This window comes from Aquarana catesbeiana, linkage group LG12 (assembly GCF_042186555.1).
Source record: "Aquarana catesbeiana isolate 2022-GZ linkage group LG12, ASM4218655v1, whole genome shotgun sequence".
In the NCBI taxonomy this organism is placed as follows: domain Eukaryota; kingdom Metazoa; phylum Chordata; class Amphibia; order Anura; family Ranidae; genus Aquarana; species Aquarana catesbeiana.
Window position 1 is genome coordinate 195,252,734 of NC_133335.1, and position 6,785 is coordinate 195,259,518.

The 6,785-nt window shown below is 38.9% G+C and overlaps 1 pseudogene; it reads left to right on the forward strand.

The window, feature by feature from the left end:
- Positions 1-251: 251 nt before the first annotated feature.
- LOC141113388 (traB domain-containing protein pseudogene) lies at positions 252-2,458 on the forward strand (annotated as a pseudogene).
- The last annotated feature ends 4,327 nt before the right edge of the window (positions 2,459-6,785 follow it).

Below are 6,785 nucleotides of genomic sequence, written 5' to 3' on the forward strand. Positions count from 1 at the left end.
AAAAGAAGGGGAGAAAGATAGAAAGAGAGACAAAGAGAGAGAGAGGAGAGAGAGAGAAGGAGAGAGAAAGAGAGAGAGAGAGAAGGAGAGAAAGAGAGAGAGAGAGGAGAGAGATAATGAGTATGTAAAAAGAAGTGGAGCTCCCTCATCACCTCCTCCCATATCCGCTTCCAGGACTTCTCCCAAGCCTCGCCCATCCTCTGGAATTCCCTACCCCAATCTGTCAGACTGTCTCCAAATTCATCTACTTTTAGGTGATCCCTGAAAACTTTCCTCCTCAGAGAAGCCTATCCTGCCTCCATCTAACAACTGCACTATTTTCTCCATTAGCTCATCCCCCACAGCTATTACCCTTTTGTATAACTTGACCCTCCCTCCTAGATTGTAAGCTCTAACGAGCAGGGCCCTCTGATTCCTCCTGTATTGAATTGTATTGTATTTGTACTGTCCTCCCTAATGCTGTAAAGCGCTGCATAAACTGTTGGCGCTATATAAATGTTGGCGCTATAATAATAATAATAATAATAAAGTGGAGAAAGAGAGAGACAAAGAGAGAAAAAGAGAAAGAGAGAGAGAAAGAGAGAGAGAGAAGGAGAGAGAGAATGAGAATGTAAAAAGAAGGGGAGAAAGAGAGACAAAGAAGGAGAGAGAGAAGTAAAGAGAAGGAGAGAATTAGAGAGAGAGAGAGAGAGAGAGAGAAAGAGAAGAATAGAGATAATGAGTATGTAAAAAGAAGTGGAGAAAGAGAGAGATAAGGAGAGAGAGAAGGAGAGAGAGAAGGGGAGAGAGAGAAAGAGGGAGAGTGAGGGGAAAGAGAGAGAGAGAGAAGGCAAGAGAATGAGAGAGAATATAAAAAGAAGGGGAGAAAGATAGAAAGAGAGAGAAAGAGAGACAGCGAGAAGGAGAGAGAGAAGGAGAGAGAAAGAGAGAGATAATGAGTATGTAAAAAGAAGTGGAGAAAGAGAGAGAGAAAGAGAGAGACAAAGAGAGAAACAAAAAGAGAGAAAAAGAAAAAGAGAGAGAAAGAAAGAAAGAGAAATAGAGAGAGAGAAGTAAAGAGAAGGAGAGAATGAGAAGGAGAGAGAGGGCTGATTTCCCTTCGGACAGATGAATAGTGCAGCATGTTGTACCGTGCTGTAGCTTCAGCTGAGTGCCTGCTCCCAGCTCGCCCACACTCATAGCGGAAGAGGGTAGCTGGCAGTCTCGAGTCTTCCCGTCCCCATTGTGCCTCTACGTCCACTTTTTTTCTGCTGGAACTAATTCTATAATGCAGGAAGGCCGACCACAGGAGGTTGGTACACAACCAATGGCAGAATCTGGAGCATCAGAGGATGGACCGGCTGATTCTTCTGAATCCCCACACATCTCGGATGCTGATGCTTTTAGGATTCTGTGGGAGATGAAAATGAAGAAAAGACAGAAATGTCCATCACTTCCAGAAACTGTGACAGAACTTGGCACAGAGGATGGAAGAAAAGTGTACATTGTAGTCACTGTTCACTTTAGTGACAGCAGCAAGCAAGATGTGGTAAAGACCATTCAGGAATTACAGCCTGATGTTGTTGTGGTTGAGCTGTGCCAATATAGAGTATCTATGCTGAAGATGGATGAAGAGACATTATTGAAAGAAGCCAAAGAAATTAATTTTGAGAAGCTTCACCAAACTATTAAACAGAATGGAGTTATGTCCGGTCTCATGCAAATTCCCTTATTAAAAGTGTCTGCACACATCACAGAACAGCTGGGAATGGCCCCAGGTGGTGAGTTCAGAGAGGCCTTCAAAGAGGCCAGCAAAGTGCCTTTTTGCAAATTTCACCTTGGAGATAGACCTATTCCTGTAACATTAAAGAGAGCGATTGCTGCACTTTCATGCTGGCAAAAGGTGAAGCTTGCCTGGGGCCTGTGCTCCTTGTCTGACCCAATAAGTGAAGATGATGTGGAGAAATGTAAGCAGAAGGATTTATTAGAACAGATGATGGCAGAAATGATTGGTGAATTTCCTGACCTCCATCGCACCATAGTCTCGGAGAGAGATATTTCTCTAACCTACATGCTGAAGCAAGCAGCTAAAAAAACAGAACTACCTCATGCCTCTGAGAATGAGCCTCAAAAAAGCATACCAACTATTGCTGTTGGAGTGGTTGGGATGGGACATGTACCTGGTATAGAGAAGAACTGGAGTCCTGATGTAAATATTCAAGAAATCATGAGTGTGCCCCCTCCTTCAAAACTGAGTAGAATTATTACTTTAGCTGCAAAAGTAACATTTTTTGGACTAGTAAGTTATGGTGGTTTTTGTGTAAATAGAAGAACTATCCGATTTATCCTTTCAGTGCCAGCCACAGAGTATTGCCCTCAAAGACTGAACCAAATGAGAATTGAACCATCTTATTTATATACTACAGAGCTATTTATTAACTATAACTTTAATCATTACTGGTCACATGTGGCTGTCTAGAACCTGTCTGTGAAATACCTGTTTGAAGTGAAAACATCATAAACATCAACTTGGTGTACATCAGATGGCAGCTACTGCAGGTTCTGAAGAAACCATACTCGGCCTGTGACAATAGGGGTTTCCAATGAACACAGGCTATTCCAACAGAGTGGATGATGTAACTGTAGAAGCCATTGTAAAATATTGTGGGGAAGGACATGTCTCAATGTAAATCATTCACTAACGGTAACCTGTGACAAAATGTGTAACTCATGACAAAACCTACGTTTTTAATAGGGTTGGAAAGGGTTTGGACCTCTCTCCTGCCCCCTTTTTTTTTTTTTAGTGTGTGCCTGTTGGAGAGATTTAACCTCACCTTTCTTTCTTGATGGCCAACATCAGTAGGATAGGGAAGTGAAGGACGCGTGATAAAAAATTACCGCATCTAACCCTTCCCTACGAATAAGCATCCAAATGATGTGAAACGCGTTAGCAGTCTATTACCCTGTACTCCTCTGCATTTTGACTGTATTGTTGGATTTTACTTCAATAAAGATGTCCTTATCCAAGAGTGCGGCTTTCCAGGATTTCTTCTCACTTCATTAAAACTTAAAAATGCCTGGAGTTAACATTTAACAAAAGCCACAGTACTTGAAATGGACTATATGTACGAGAAATTCCTGGATGCATGATTTGACTGCTGGCTGTTTATTCAGTCTGTACACTTTGTGTTGCCTGTATCCAGGTTTAAGAATGAACATTTATCAAAGTGTCTAAGAGAAATGTCTGTTGCCTACACCGACCAATCTGATTACTCCAGTTCAGCTTAGAAAATTCTATTCGGGACACACTTCTTCAGACACTTGGATAGATGAGATTTAGAAAAAAGTCAGCGGTTTACAAGAGCCACTAAAAAGAAGACGTATAATAAATAAACAGTAGTTCCCACTGTTATACAATCCTGGCATTTCAATGTGCACTATTTTTTTGGTTTGTATATGAAATCACAGCTTGTCACTTTGTCATAGTCACCTTCCTAACCCATTTGCTGTAACACCCTTGCTTTTAGATTTTTTTTTTTCATGTATTTTCTTTTGTCTTCTGTACTTCACCCAGCACACACAACTTTGTATGATGAATATTTTGCACCACCTTATTGGTTTAGAGGAAATAAGGCTCTTCTGTTCTGCTATTAATATTTTATTTGCACACAAGTATGTCTCTGTTAGTGGACACATACAGCTTAAACTAAAATTATTTTTTAATAGTTGGTAGTTTTACATGAATGCACACTTACTCTTGTAGAGGAGCACCGGTTTGGATAAAAAGGCTCTTTCACACGGGGCGGATCACTGATGATCCACCCGGGGAAAACCCGCTTGCTCAGCGGGGATCGCTCCGCCGATCCCCGCTGAGCAGGAAGATGACAGGTCCATCGCTGCACACTGTGCAGCGACGGACCTGTCAGAGCGCCGCTCTCCCCTATGGGGGATCGGATGATGACGGACCGTAGTGTCCGTCGTTACCCGATCCGAAAACGAATGGAAAAGTAGGGTTTTCCTCCGTTACACTTTTCGGATCGGAGCGGGTCGGATGTCAGCGGACATGTCACAGCTGACATCCGACGCTCCATAGGGATACATGTATGTCCGTTTTTCATCCGAAAACGGAAGGATGAAAAACGGACATACGGACTCCCCGTGTGAAAGAGCCTGAAGTCTGATTGCTCTTTTTGCTTTAATATAGATGTCATTTAAAATGTACACTTTAGCTAAATCAATAGGACACATGCATTACCAAAAAAAAAAAAAAGAAGGAGAGAGAGAATGAAAATGTAAAAAGAAGGGGAGAAAGAGGAAAGAGAGAGAAAGAAGGAGAGAAAGAAGTAAAGTGCAGGAGAGAATTAGAGAGAGAGAAGGAGAGAAATAATGAGTATGTAAAAAGAAGTGGAGAAAGAGAAAGAGAGAGATAAGGAGAGAGAGATAAGGAAAGAGAGAAGGAGAGAGAGAGAGAAAGAGAGAGAGGGAGTGAGGGGAAAGAGAGAGAGACAGAGAGAGAAGGCAAGAGAATGAGGGAGAGAGAGAATATAAAAAGAAGGGGAGAAAGAGAGACAGAGAGAGAGAGAAGGAGAGAATGAGAAGGAGAGAGAGAATGAGAATGTAAAAAGAAGGGGAGAAAGAGAGAGAAAGAGGAGGAGAGAGATAATGAGTATGTAAAAAGAAGTGGAGAAAGAGAAAGAGAGAAAGAGAGAGATAAAGAGAGAGAGGTAAGGAAAGAGCGAAAGAGAGAGAGAGGGGAGAGAGGGAGGGAGAGAGAGAGAGAGAGAGAGAGAGAGAGAGAGAGAAGGACAGAGATAGAGAGAAAGAGAAGTAGAGAGAATGAGAGGGAGAGAGAATGAGAGGGAGAGAGAATGAGAGGGAGAGAGAGAGAATGAGAGAGAGAGAAAGAGAATATAAAAAGGAGAGAAAGAGACAGAGAGACAAAGAGAGAGAGGGACAGAGAGAGAGAGACACAAAAATACAAATAAAAAAAATTTAACAATTTAATATATAACAAAATATATAACAATTTAATATGGATTTGAAATGCTCAAATCCAATTGTCTGAGAGAGAAAATGAGAGAGAGGGGAACGAGAGAAAGAGGGGAATGAGAGAGAATTGGTATAAAGGAGTAGGGAGGGGGGGTAGTAAGGATGATGGAGGAGGGGTGGCGATTAGTAAGGATGAGGGAGGGGCAGAGGATAGTAAGGATGAGGGAGTATTAAAGATAAGGGAGGGGGGAGTAAGGATGAGGTGGGGGGGATTAGTAAGCATGAGGGAGGGGGGATTAGTAAGCATGAGGTAGGGGTGTAGTAAAGATGAGGGAGTAGTAAGGATGAGGGAGGGGGGAGTAAGGATGAAGGAGGGGGTGGTGGATTAGTAAGCGTGGGGGGGGGGGGGTAGTAAAGATGATGGAGTAGTAAGGATGAGGGGGTGGGGAGTAAGGATGAGGGAGGGGGGGATGAGTAAGGATGAGTGGATGGGGTGTTGTAAGGGGGAGGGGGGGGTGTTTTAAGGATGTGGTGAAGGGGTTGTGAGGATGGAGAGGTGGGGAAGAAGGAAGGGGGGGTAGGATGGTAAAGGGAGGGGGGAGGGGGGGTAGTAACAAGGAGGAAAGAAAAGTGTATTGCATACATTTAACACATTAAAAAATTAATTGATACATGGTAATACAATCATGGTTTTGAATAATCAATTCCACTTGTCTTTTCAATCTATGGGATAAAAAATCAAAATCAAAAACAAATACATTTTACATATACATGCAGATGAAAGTGTATGGTCATATATATATATATATATATATATATATATATATATATATATATATATATATATATATATATGTATGAATAGGTCAAAACCAATTCAAATTAAATTTAAGAAAAAAAAGGGTTTTTAAAAATTTAAAATTGTTGTTGACAATATACAAAAAAATATGCAATACAGACATTAAAAAAATAAACAAAAAAACATTATATATCATTTTTAATTTTTAACATACCTTAAAATTTAATGCAGCTTTTGATCGACGTAAACAAATATCTTCTTTTTCCGTTCAGAATCAAATTACTAGGTAATCTGAGTAGAAATAAATACATTTAATAAAAAATTAAATACATACAATTAAATTGATCTAAAGATAACATAAATTATTTTTATAATAAAAAATAATAAACAATAATATACTTTATTAAAGTAAAAATTCAATTATAAAGTTGTAATTAAATTTACTAAAATAATATATAAAATAAAAAAATTATATTTAAATTTTTTTTTTTTTTTTTATATCGTTGATTTTAAAACTAAAAAAATATTATATTGAACTCTGTATACACAATTAAAATATTTGTATATATTAAAAATGAATAAAAAATATATATACTTTCCTCATTAAAATATAAAAAAAAAAATAATAATAAATTTAAATAAACACATATAAATGTTATGTTTACAAAAAATAATTAATAAACAAATTACATATAAAAATTATAGTGTACAACCTAACTATACAGCTATACCTACAAGTTTCTAACTATATTTCATTTAAAAATATATAATTACAATACATTATACCTATATACAATGCATTGCAAGTAACTGTATAATTTGATAGTTAATAAAAATTATTAAATACACTAAGATTACTTACCTTTTTGTTATTGTAGTAGCAGATGGTGATAAGGTGCAGGTGTACCGCGTTTGCTCCGTTCGCCTTGTGTCCTCAGGTAATACTGGTAAATATTACCTCTTTGCCCAACCTAAAAATGGAGAATTTCAAAACGCCCTCCAAACGTGGCGGGCGTAA